Raw genomic sequence first — 12,650 nt, forward strand, 5'->3', positions numbered from 1 at the left:
GACTTTGTGTGTGAGCTCTATCCAATTTATCCCCTGGACTGCAGTTACTTGTTCACCCTTTTATCTCCCCACCCAGCGTACATGCTTTTTGAGGGCAGGGTCGGTCTATATCAAGCTCATCTCTCCACAGTGCTTAGCACAATGCCTGAGACTAGCAGGGCCGCAAGTGCTTGCAGAATTATAGACGAGATGTTCCCTAGACGTTAGATTCCGTCTCCGTATGCTAAAGGCACCCCCATCCCCACACTCAGCATGGGGCCTCACATGCAGCTGGTGCACAGTCAGTGCATGTGAGCTAGCTGACAGGCTAATCAGAGGAAGATCAAATCAAGGGAAGTACCTTACTTAAGCTCTTCTCTCCCCACCCAGTGTTCTGAAACATGCAGCTAGAGGTGAGGGAGGGGCCTGCTGCGAGCTGAGCTTTGTAGCTAAGACTCGAGTGGTGTTACTTGGACTGCTGGAGTCCAGAAGAGCAGGATGGCCCAGTTACCATGGCAACCTGAGCTTGCTCTAAGGGCAGCTGGTGTTCAGATCTCATTTGGACTTGGAGATGCAGTGGAGAGCCTAATGTGATGATGGTTCAGATGCCACACAAATCCAAATAATCCCCTCACGCATTTGACTGCTAGAAGCGGGCACGTGGGTGCCAGGTTATATGAACTGGAAGATGGACCATGATCATTTTAGGAGTGGAAGATGTTGACCTGGCTCCGGTCTGGGAGAGAGTTCCCTCAAAGACAGGGACACATGCTTTACAGATGCCACTGAAGCCATTTGTGCAACTGTCTGCTGGTCTGTTAGTGTCAGTGGCTTGCTGGTGATGGAGGGCACAGCCAGGAGTCAGGATCCTGGCCTCAGGTTAAGGAAGGTGTCAGGAGAGCACAGTCCCTGGAGGGAGACCCCGAGGCTCCCCCATGGATTAGCTGTGTGACTGTGGGCGAGTATCTTGGGCTCCCCAAGACTCCATGCCCTGTCCATCAAGTGGACGTTCACAGAGCCTACCCCATAATGCTGCTGAGGGAACTTCAGAGCCTCATAGGGTGCCCAGCACTCCGCAGCCCTCAACAAAGGATTGCTCTGGAGCACGTGCTGGGTGGCTTTGGAGAAGTCATTACCTTCCTCAGGGCTCTGTTCCCAGAGTGAGTATTATCCAGGGTTCCTTCCACTGCAGACTCCAAAACTCCGTGTGTTTGCTGTGTGCTCATCCAGCACCCGCGTGGTGCCACACAGGCCACGTGCCCAATGCCATTGTGGGGGCAGGAGGAACCTCTCTTCACTTTTGGATTTCACGTTCTTCAAAATGCAGGATGCTTTTTAGAAATCAGATTGCTCAGCCTCATGCCTGTAATCCCAGCACTTTGGGAGGCCAAGGCAGGTGGATCATTGAGGTCAGGAGTTCAATACCAGCCTGACCAACATGGTGAAACCTCGTCTCTATAAAAATACAAAAATTATCCAGGCATGATGGCAGGTGCCTGTAATCCCAGCTACTCAGAGGCTGAGTAGGGAGAATGACTTGAACTCGGGAGGTGGAGGTTGACATTTTACTCCAGCCTGGGCAACAGAGCAAGACTGTCTCAAAAAAAAAAAAAAAAAATGACCAGGTGTGGTGGCTCACGTCTGTAATCCCAGCACTTTGGGAGGCCAAGGTGGGTGGATCACCTGAGGTCAGGAGCTCGAGACCAGGCTGACCAACATGGTGAAACCCTGTCTCTAGTAAAATTACAAAATTAGCTGGGCGTGGTGGTGCACGCCTGTAATCCCAGCTACTCGGGAGGCTGAGGCAGGAGAATTGCTTGAACCTGGGAGGCAGAGGATGCGGAGAGCTGAGATTTACCATTGCACTCTAGCCTGGGCAACAAAGGCGAAACTCCATCTCAAAAAAAAAGAAAGAAAAAGTCAGATTGCTCTTTTCCTCACTCGAGCAGTGAACTTAGTCCACGTGGGAAGTAGCACCATCTCTTGCTGTTCTGCCCTTGCCTGGCACACTGACCTCCTTGAAGGTCCTGTGTCCTTAGTACCTCAGTACCTTCCCTTCTCATTTTTCTCTGCTTGGAGGCACTCCTACTTCTTTCTTTTTTTTGAGACAGGGTCTCATGCTGTTGCCCAGGCTGGAGTGCAGTGTTGTGATCACGGTTCACTGCAGCCTCCATGCTCTGGGCTCAAGGGATCCTCCCACCTCAGCCTACTGAGTAGCTGGGACTACATGCATGCACCACTATGCTTGGCTAATTTTTATTTTTTTGTAAAGATAAGGTCTTACTAAGTTGCCTAAGCTGGTCTTGAACTCCTGGGCTCAAGCAATCCACCTGCCTTGGCCTCCCAAAGTGCTGGGATTCCAGGCGTGAGCCACTGTGCCCGGGCCTTCCTTTGTATTTTGTACCTGTTATTACATGTTTCTTCAGTTACTTTAACTATTTAACATCTGTCTCTCCCACTGGCCCCTGAGCATCTTGAGGGTAGGAATTATGGATTATTCATGCCTATATCCCCAAATGTATCACGTGGTAGGTGCTCTATAAACATTTGTAGAATTGAATCAAATGGAACATTGGGGTGTACACTTGTGCAAACAGATTGAGCTTCTTTTCTGATAATTTCATTTTGGTGTAAGTTTGCTTTCAGTTTAAGTAGTCAAAACATTTGGATAGCTATTCTTTTTTTTTTTTTTTTTTTTTTTTTTGGATAAGTATTCTTGAGTGGACTAAAAATAGCTTTTAATTGATTTCTAGTGCCGATGCTGCAAAACTGGAAATCTAAAAGATTTTATCCTTTTATTAGAGTCTGAAGAAGAAAAGAACAAGGGAGGGGAAATGGTTTTAACATTTTATCTGCCCCCTTTCCTGTGCCTTTTTTTTTTTTTTTTTTTTTTTTTTTTGAGACGGAGGCTTTGTCACCCGGGCTGTAGTGCAATGGCGCGATCTCGGATCACTGCAACCTCCACCTCCCAGGTTCAAACGATTCTCCTGCCTTCCTGTGCCTAAGGTTAACACAGTGCCTTAAGAGGCTAACACAGAAGGGCAAAGTCAGTGTCCATAAAACCCAAAGACTCTATGAATCCCTCTCTGGATCCTGTCTGGAGTCACAGCTGGGAAAAAAAAAAAAAAACACATTTATCTGCTGGAATAAAGAAATTTAGAAGAAGCAGAAAGGAAACATGATTTTCAGATCTAGTTTCTCGTTCTTCTGAAAGGAGGAATTTAAACTTGAGGGAGGCTAATTTATTTCCTCTTTTTACTTTGGGTTTCGTAACTCAGCAATCTTCCCTGAGGCCCCGGGTGAGAACAGTGAGCTAGCTATGAAGGCAGAAATAAGTAACTAAAGATCTTAGATGGTTAATATTAACGTCCTTTGCTTTTGTGAATAAACCATATCACCTGGAATTAATAGGTGAAACGTAGAGAACTATTAACTAAACCAGGGATTGGCAACCTTTTTCTGTAAGGGCCAGATGGTGACTATTTCTCAGCCATAGTGATGCAAAATCAGCCAGAGAAACATGCAAACAAATGGGTATGTAGCTGTGTTGCAATAAAACTTTATTTGCAGCAACAGTTGGAAATCAAATTTGGCTTGCTGGCTACAGATTGCTGACCCCTGAATGCAACACTCCATTTTCAGGTCTAAGTATTCCCATTCTCTTAAACACACCATCTTAGCTCAGGATGTTCTAACAGAATACCACAGACTGGATGGCTTAAACAATAAACATCTCTTTCTCACAGTTCTGGAAGCTGGGAAGTCTAAGATCAAGGCACCAATAGATCCAGTGTCCTGCGAGGGCTGTCTTCCTGGTTTGCAGACAGCCTTCTTGCTGTGTCCTCGCATGATGCAGAGAGAAGAAAGGGGCAAGCTCTCAGGTCTCTTCTTATATGGACACTAATCCCAGTCATGAGGGCTCCACCTCATGACCTAATTACTTCCCAAGGACCCCACCTCTTAATACCAACACACTGGGGTTTAGGATTTCAACCTGTGAATTTTGGAGGAACACAAACCTTTAGTCCATAACACACAGCATGCTTATATAAAAGGAAGAGATGTCCACCAAAGTTGTAAGGTCCATATGGCACAGGGACCAAATTATTATTATTATTTTTGTTTTGAGATAGAGTCTCACTCTGTCGCCCAGGCTGGAGTGCAGTGGTGCAATCTTGGCTCACTGCAACCTCTGCCTCCTGGGTTCAAGTGATTCTCATGCCTCACCCTCCAGAGTAACTGGGATTACAGGCATGAGCCACCATGCCCAGCTAAGTTTTGTATTTTAGTAGAGATGGGTTTCGTCATGTTGGCCAGGCTGGCCTCAAACTCCTGGACTTAAGTGATCTGCCTGCTTCAGCCTCCCGAAGTGCTGGGATTACAGGTGCGAGCCACAGCTCCCAGCCGTGACCAAATTATGAATGAAAAAAACACACCTCTCAGGACTGGAAAGATGTCAGATGAGGCCGGGAGCACTGGCTCACACCTGTAATCCCAGCACTTTGGGAGGCTGAGGAGGGCGGGTCACCTGAGGTCAGGAGTTCGAGACCAGCCTGGTCAACATGGCAAAACCCCGTCTCTACTAAAAATACAAAATTAGTCAGGCATGGTGGTGCATGCCTACAGTCCCAGCTACTTGGGAGGCTGAGGCAAGAGAATCACTTGAACCCAGGAAGCAGAGGCTACAGTGAGCCAAGATCACACCATTGCACTCCAGCCTGGGTGACAAGAGCAAAACTCCGTCTCAAAAAAAAAAAAAAAAAAAAAAAAAAGATGCCAGATGTGTGTGTCTGAATGGTAGTTTCAGATCCAGAAAGGATGACTCACCTCCCACCTGGGTAGACATCCCCTCCATCCCCTCTCTTTATTCCTGGTGCCTTCAATGGCCTATCTGGCTTTCACTAACACCCTGTTTTACCTAGTCCCCACTGACTTTGAGCTCTGAGGGGCCGTGAAGGGAATGGGCTGAGATGTGGGGATTTGCTTTACAGTTGGGAAGGCCACAAAGCTACAAAGAAGCATGGGCCGGTTCTGTGACAGAGAAAGCCCAAGATAACCAACTAGAAATGTCAAATTTTAAAAATGTGTAGGAATGATAATTTGCTTATTACCCAGAGAGATTTTATGTGACTACCATTAAAGTAACTTTTACCAAAAAAGTATAATCACAATTATTAAAATCTTAGTTTCTAAGAATATATTTAAGACTAAGTCCACTATGAAACGTATTCATGTTTAAAACCCCCGAAGACATACCGAAGGTTGATCTTTGACAAGTGCAAACCTAGACCAGGTACAGGAAACACAGTCTCATGACTGTAATCCCAGCACTCTGGGGCGCCAAGGCAAGAGGATCACTTGGGGCTAGGAGTTCAAGATCAGCCTGGGCAACATAGTGAGACCCCTATCCCTACAAAAAAAAAGAAAAAAAATAGCCAGATGTGGTGCCACGTACCCGTAGTCCCAGCTATTCAGGAGGGTAAGGCAGGAGGATCACTTGAGCCCAGGAGTTCAAAGCTGCAATGAGCTATGATCGTGCCACTGCACTCCAGTCTGGGCAACAGAACGAGCCTCTGTTCTTTAAAATAAGAAGAAAACTGCAAAGCTGACTTCATTACTCTCCAGGGGCGCTGTGTGGCTCATAGAATTAAGTGCACGTTTCCTTACCTTGGAGTCTCAGTGAGGACAGCTAGGCTGTGCCACAGCAAGAAACAGCCCCCCACAGAAATGGCTTCTGACAGCAAAGGTTTGGCTGTCAGCCAGGCTGCACATCCATCACCAGCCAGCCAGGGGATCTGCTCCACGACTCCCCTTCCAGGCCCCTGGTTGATGGAGCTGCCACCACATTGAGCGGTACCAGTTGCTGCAGCCAAGAGAAGAATTTGGATGGGATCCTTCACCAGGATCGAATGCTCTAGGCCAGAAGTGACACCTGATCACACAGGGGAGGAGTGCCTTTCTGCTGTGTATCCAGGAGGAGATGTTTGGAGAACAGCGTTCAGGGCTATCAGACATGGCATTTTGGATCTCCCCTATTTCTCCAGCCTCATTTCCCATGACTTGAACAGTTCATAAGAAAGTGATTAGGAATGTGTATGTTGATCACGTGTGTGTGTGTGTTTAGGGCAGAGGGAGAAATTCCCTGGCAAGAGAGAGGTTAGTTTAAAATGAAGTCATTACCCAAATCACTGAACTGCTCAAGCTTCTGGGTTAATAGTGTCAGAGGAACTAGCGGGGCCTTAGCTAGCCCATATTGTACCTTCCTCTAGGGGGATACAGCCCTGCTCCATGAGAACAGCTTGGTGAATGGAACATGGCTGACCTGCAGCCTCTATTTGCTTCTTGGTCAGGCACTCTTGTTTAGTGAACAACCCGTACAACCCTACATGTAGGGTGACCAACTCATCTGGGTGACCTCCATGACCTGGGAATATTCTGAGTTCTGGGGAAACAGAAATAGGTGGTCACTGTATTAGTCCGTTCTCGCATAGCTATAAAGAACTACCTGACTTTGGGGGGCCGAGGCGGGCGGATCACGAGCTCAGGAGATCGAGACCATCCCAGCTAACATGGTAAAAACCCGTCTCTGCTAAATATGCAAAAAAATTAGCCGGGCATTGTGGCAGACGCCTGTAGTCCTAGCTACTCAGGAGGCTGAGGCAGGAGAATGGCGTGAACCTGGGAGGCAGAGCTTGCAGTGAGCTGCCGAGATCGAGATCGCACCACTGCTCCCCAGCCTGGTTGACAGAGCCAGACTCCGTCTCAAAAAAAAAAACAAAAACAAACAAACAAAAAAAAAAACCACTACCTGAGACTGGGTAATTTATAAAGAAAAGAGGTTTCATTGGCTCACGGTCCTGCAGGCTGTACAGGAAGCATGGCTGCAGAGGCCTCAGGAAACTTACAATCATGGCAGAAGGTGAAGCAGAAGCCAGTGCATCCTACATGACTGGAGCAGGAGGAGGTGGGAGGGGGGACACACATTTAAACAACCAGATCTCATGAGAACTCACTCACTATCATGAGAACACCAAAGGGGATGTCCACCCCTATGATCCAATCACCTCCCACCAGGTCTCTTCTCCAATTCAACATGAGATTTGGGCAGGGACACAAATCCAAACCATATCAGTCACCCCACCTACATGGTGGCCCTGGGTAATGGTAATAGTTCCATATATTCAGAGCTCAGCTGGTCTATTCTGCTACGTTTGTCATTTATTTGGTTACAGATAGCATAACGAAAGGACCATGGGGTCTGGACAGACAGTGGCTCGAGTCCCAGCTCTGGCTGTCACCGGCTTCAAGACCTTAGGCCAGCTCCCCACTCTTCGGAGCCTCAGTTTTGCCATCCATAAAATACAGGCAGAAAATATCTACCTTACAAGGTTGGTGTGAGGCTCATTTAACGAGCCACGGTCAGTAAAGGGTCGGGGCAGGGCCTGGTGGCTTCTCAGGAAGTGTCCGCTGTCCCCGTTGGGTGGAGGTTGACTGCTCGATGAAGGAAAGTTGCACTCCGCAGGACAGGCGATCGGGCAGCCAGGGGACTTGTACAAATGTGCACAGGCATTAATCAGTAATCGCCATGAGCAGGCTGGGACTTCAACTCCACTTACCACGTTAAACAGCTACAAGTTAAAGAGCTAAGAGATGCTTTTAATATTTAACCTGGGCCTTGACTACAGCACTCTATTCCATTGAGCTGATTCATTGACTGGTTGGTTCTCAGATCTCTAATGAAAAGAAAGAACTTAAGTATCTTCCCAGGTGTCTGGGACCATGGGATGCACGTGTGCAGAGGTGACCATCCCCACAGGCAGCTTCCACATTAGAGAAGTTGATATCCACAGTGGGGGGCTTGAGCTTAAAGTTGGACATTTTGTTTGTTGCACACTCTTTTTAGCCAACAGTATTTAAAGGTTAAACTCTGTAATAACTATTGCATGTTAATGGCCTAATTTACACAGACTCAATTCCCTTTCCCAGCACTGCCCTTCCTCTCCCCTCATACCTTGTCCTCAGAATGATAAATGACCCCCACAAAGTCTAGGGTCCTAGTATGTTTTCAGTGGCCTCCAAATCTCACGCTTAAAACTGTGGGTTCATGGACAGGGGAGTCAGCTCATGGCTCACTTTGTGTAGCAGATTTGCAAGGAGAAGGAAGCTTACGCTCACTGAGGCCAGCGGCTGTGGACACTGGACCTTTCTCAGCTGCTGTTGTGCACAGACCCTGAAGACAAGACAGTCCTTCCACGCAAACATCATCCTACTCAGTGGGCCAGGGATGCGCACCTGAACCTGGAGTAGCTCCAGTTCAGGGCGGCCAGCTTCCTGCCTGCTCAGCTAATCAAAGCCTGCCCACCCCACCCCACAAACCCCCCACCCCCCACCCCCAGGTCTAAATTCCTAGCCGGAGTAAAAAGCCAATGGAAAAAGAGTCTTATATACACGGCAGCAGAGTGAAACCACATCGGCTACCTGGTCATTTTTTTTTGTCTTAAATATAAGCAGGAGTCAGTGGGGGATGATGCCCTTGTCGCATGTAAAGATCTTAATCGCTCCTTAGATCCGATGCCCACTTCTCACTCCCACCTCCTTTTATACTCGCTGACCGCATCCCGGAGTCTCATCTGTCAGTTCATTGACGCTGTTTCCTCTCCAGCGTCTGTTGTCATGACATGGACTGCAATTGCTCAGCCTGTGTCATCTGGCAGCTCTCTACTGTCAGCTTTCCATCTTTCAGACATGTGTTGAAACCTCTCCTTTGTGATTTTCCCTCCTTCCTGTAACTCCTCCTCTATCCCTTTTTCTTTTATCTTAATTCCAGCAAAGTCTCAAGTACCAAGGGAAGGCAACTCTGCACCCGAGCTGCTGTTTTGAGCCAGAAGCCACGAGATGTCTCTAAACAACGAGAACTGCTCTAGTCATGGAAAGTATGCGTCGTAAATTCCAGTGGAAAAGATGGAAACCTTTTGTTTAGATGGGGCACAAGTCATTATCATTTTACTTCAGATTGTTTTACAGTGTTATAGAAAGGGCCAAATCAGCCATAACCAAGACCTGCTAACCCTGAGGACCTCACCTATCTTATTTCTTAGTAAATATTGAAAGGAGTTCTGTAACTCATTAATTATCCTTAATGAATAATGGTGACTCGCCCTTATATTTTGTTTTCCCCTCTTGATGCTGAAACCATGAAACCAAATGCAAAAGCTTGGACACTTTGGAAAAAGACAATAGCAATTATGTGGGCTACTGCTGTCCAAACATAGCAGCATTCGTTAATGGCACTGTGGCTCTCTCAAGTTACCGATTAAGCATTAAAAATAGAAACATGGCTTGCTTATGTTTCAAATGCTGTCTCATTTATCACCCGAATGCAAATACTATTTGTCTGCATGTTCATAAGAACCAGCACCTGCACAACACATCTTTCTTACATAACGGCTCGGGAGTGCCATGAACAGTGGGAAACTGCAGCATATCTGAGCTGAGAGAGTGGATCTGCGGGTCCTGAAGCAGGGGCCCTGGAGTGGGGTTTTGAAAGGTGGGTTGGTTTGGCAGGCCATTGTAATGACTGGTCCACGAGTCATGGTGGGAGGAACTGGCTTCACCTGCAGATAGATGCCAGGCTACTCCTGAAGCCAAGGAAAACATCATTCAGGTGCCCGAGTCCTTCTGAAAAGTATCATCAACTGTAGTCCTCTTCCAAGGTTTAATTTGTTTAAGGAAAGGAGGTTCTATTTTCCAAGAGTTAAGCAGAGAGCTCCTAAACTGGGCTTCACCTTCCACCCACCATCACCAGCACCCACGAGCACTATCACTGCATAAAAGAGTCCTTCAGCTGCAGGTGTGGCTGCCGGATCTTTTCTTTTCTTTCTTTTTTTTTTTTTTTTTTGAGACGGAGTCTCGCTGTGTCGCCCAGGCTGGAGTGCAGTGGCCTGATCTCAGCTCACTACAAGCTCCGCCTCCCGGGTTCACGCCATTCTCCTGCCTCAGCCTGCCGTGTAGCTGGGACCACAGGTGCCGCCACCACGCCCGGCTAATTTTTTTTTTTTTTTTTTTTTGTATTTTTGGTAGAGACAGGGTTTCACCGTGTTAGCCAGGATGGTCTCGATCTCCTGACCTCATGATCCGCCTGTCTTGGCCTCCCAAAGTGCTGGGATTACAGGCATGAGCCACCGCGCCTGGCCCGGATGTTTTCTTAAGAAGGATTACACCCCATTTCAATTCTCCAGTATTCCTGAGATGTGGCTAACTCTTTCGGACAAAGATTCTTGGTTAATTCTAGAGATGATCTTCGGGGCATTCGTCATGTGGAAAGTTTTCAGGTTGCTTGCTTATTACGGGAAGCTTGTAATAAAATCAATCTGGGTTTTCAGCTTATTTGATGGAAGCCAGGTCTACAAATGTAGCAGATTTTAAAGTGTTCTCTCAAAGTGGAAAGAATGCAGGTTCTGGCATTCCTCCCACTGAAGCGGAGCTAATGACAAGTTTTGGGAAACAGTATTGGAATCAAGGGTGGCCAGAAAAATTGATTGCCCTGGGAGGTGAACGCAGGGAGCTGTGGATGTATTTAAATGTGAGTCACATGACTAGCTTCTACTAAGGCAGGAGCAAAACATGATTTCCTTTAAATGATTAAACTGAGTGAATGCAAGAAAAATCTTGTTTCCCTCTAAATGTTGTTGTTCTTTGGGGCTTAAAGAGTTTCAAGATGAGATTTGTTTTCTTAAAAACTTGTTATCAATAGCTTCCAAATAAGACACATCTGTGAACTTAGTGCACCAAATGACATCTGTGTTTGGCCCCACATCCTACACCTGGATGGTTAAAATGGCCCATCAAAAAAAGGTGGGGGGAGAGGCCAGACATGGTGGCTTATGCCTGTAATCCTGGCACTTAGGGAGGCCAAGGCAGGTGGATTACCTGAGGTCAGGAGTTCAAAACCAGCCTGGCGAATATGGTGAAACCCTGTCTCTACTAAAAATATGAAAATTAGTCGGATGTGGTGGCCCGCACCTATAATCCCAGCTGCTCAGGAGCCTGAAGCAGAAGAATCGCTTGAACTCGGGAGGCAGAGGTTGCAGTGAGCGGAGGTTGCAGTGAGTGGAGATCGCACCGCTGCACTCCGGCCTGGGCAACAGAGCCAGACTCCGTCTCAAAAAAAAAAAAGGCAGCAGGGATCATAAATATTTTCTTTTTTAAATTTTTTTTCTTTTCTTTTCGCTTTTTGTTTTGTTTGTTTTTGGTTTTTTTTTGAGACGGAGTCTCTTTGGTTGCCCAAGCTGGAGTACAGTGGTGTGATCTCGGCTCACTGCAACCTCCGCCTACCGGGTTCAAGTGACTCTCCTGCCTCAGGCTCCCGAGCAGCTAGGACTACAGGTGCCCTTCACCATGCCCAGCTAATTTTTGTATTTGTAGTAGCGACAGGGTTTCATCATATTGGCCAGGCTGGTCTCGAACTCCTGACCTGAAGTGATCCACTTGCATCAGCCTCCCAAAGTGCTGGGATTACAGCCTCTTTTTCTTTTCTGTCTCTCTCTTTCTTTCTTTCTTTTTTCTTTTTTTTGAGACAGAGTCCCGCTCCGTTGCCCAGGCTGGAATGCAATGGCGCGATCTTGGCTCACTGTAAATTCCACCTCCTGGGTTCAAGTGAGCACGCAGGCTAATTTTTGTATTTTTAGTAAAGACGGTTTCACCATGTTGGCCAGGCTGGTCTCAAACTCCTGACCTCAAGTGATCTGCTCACCTCAGTCTCTCAAAGTGTTGGGATTACAGGTGTGAGCTACCACGCCCGGCCAGATTATAAATACTTTCTTGTTCTTTTTTTTTTTTTTTTTTTTTTTGAGATGGAGTCTCGCTCTGTCGCCCAGGCTGGAGTGCAGTGGTGCGGTCTGGGCTCAGTGCAACCTCCACCTCCCGGGTTCACACTATTCTCCTGTCTCAGCCTCCCAAGTAGCTGGGACTACAGGCACCCGCCACCACGCCCGGCTAACTTTTTGTATTTTTAGTAGAGACGGGGTTTCACCGTGTTAGCCAGGATGGTCTCAATCTCCTGACCTCGTGATCCGACTGCCTCGGCCTCCCAAAGTGCTGGGATTACAGGTGTGAGCCACCGCGCCCCGCCTCCTGTTCTCTCTTAATAATAAAAATAAATGGATGTGAATTTGAGTCCCTTTTTTTTTTTTTTTTTTTTTTTTGAGACGGTGTCTCGCTCTGTCGCCCAGGCTGGAGTGCGGTGGCCGGATCTCAGCTCACTGCAAACTCCGCCTCCCGGGTTCACGCCATTCTCCTGCCTCAGCCTCCTGAGTAGCTGGGACTACAGGCGCCTGCCACCTCGCCCGGCTAGTTTTTTGTATTTTTCAGTAGAGACGGGGTTTCACTGGGTTAGTCGGGATGGTCTCGATCTCCTGACCTCGTGATCCGCCCGTCTCGGCCTCCCAAAGTGCTGGGATTACAGGCTTGAGCCACCGCGCCCGGCCAAGTCCCATTTTTATAGCATTTTCTTAGGCATAAGTTTTTTAATGTCTACTCCTGAAGTGATAAAATAGTAAAATTTCAAGTCTGTGGTTGGGAGAGTTTAGCCGAAATTCCATTTTCACAGTTATTCTGGAATCCAATCAATCAGGATAAGAGTGAATGTCAAGTCAAGAGAGGTGAGTTAAACC

General features: G+C 47.3%; 1 pseudogene; it reads left to right on the forward strand.

Moving 5' to 3' along the window:
* The first annotated feature begins 2,976 nt into the window (after nt 1-2,976).
* LOC123568512 (small nucleolar RNA SNORA26) lies at nt 2,977-3,090 on the forward strand (annotated as a pseudogene).
* Nucleotides 3,091-12,650: the final 9,560 nt, after the last annotated feature.

The sequence above is a fragment of the Macaca fascicularis genome, chromosome 13 (genome assembly GCF_037993035.2).
Source record: "Macaca fascicularis isolate 582-1 chromosome 13, T2T-MFA8v1.1".
NCBI classification, from domain to species: Eukaryota; Metazoa; Chordata; class Mammalia; order Primates; family Cercopithecidae; genus Macaca; species Macaca fascicularis.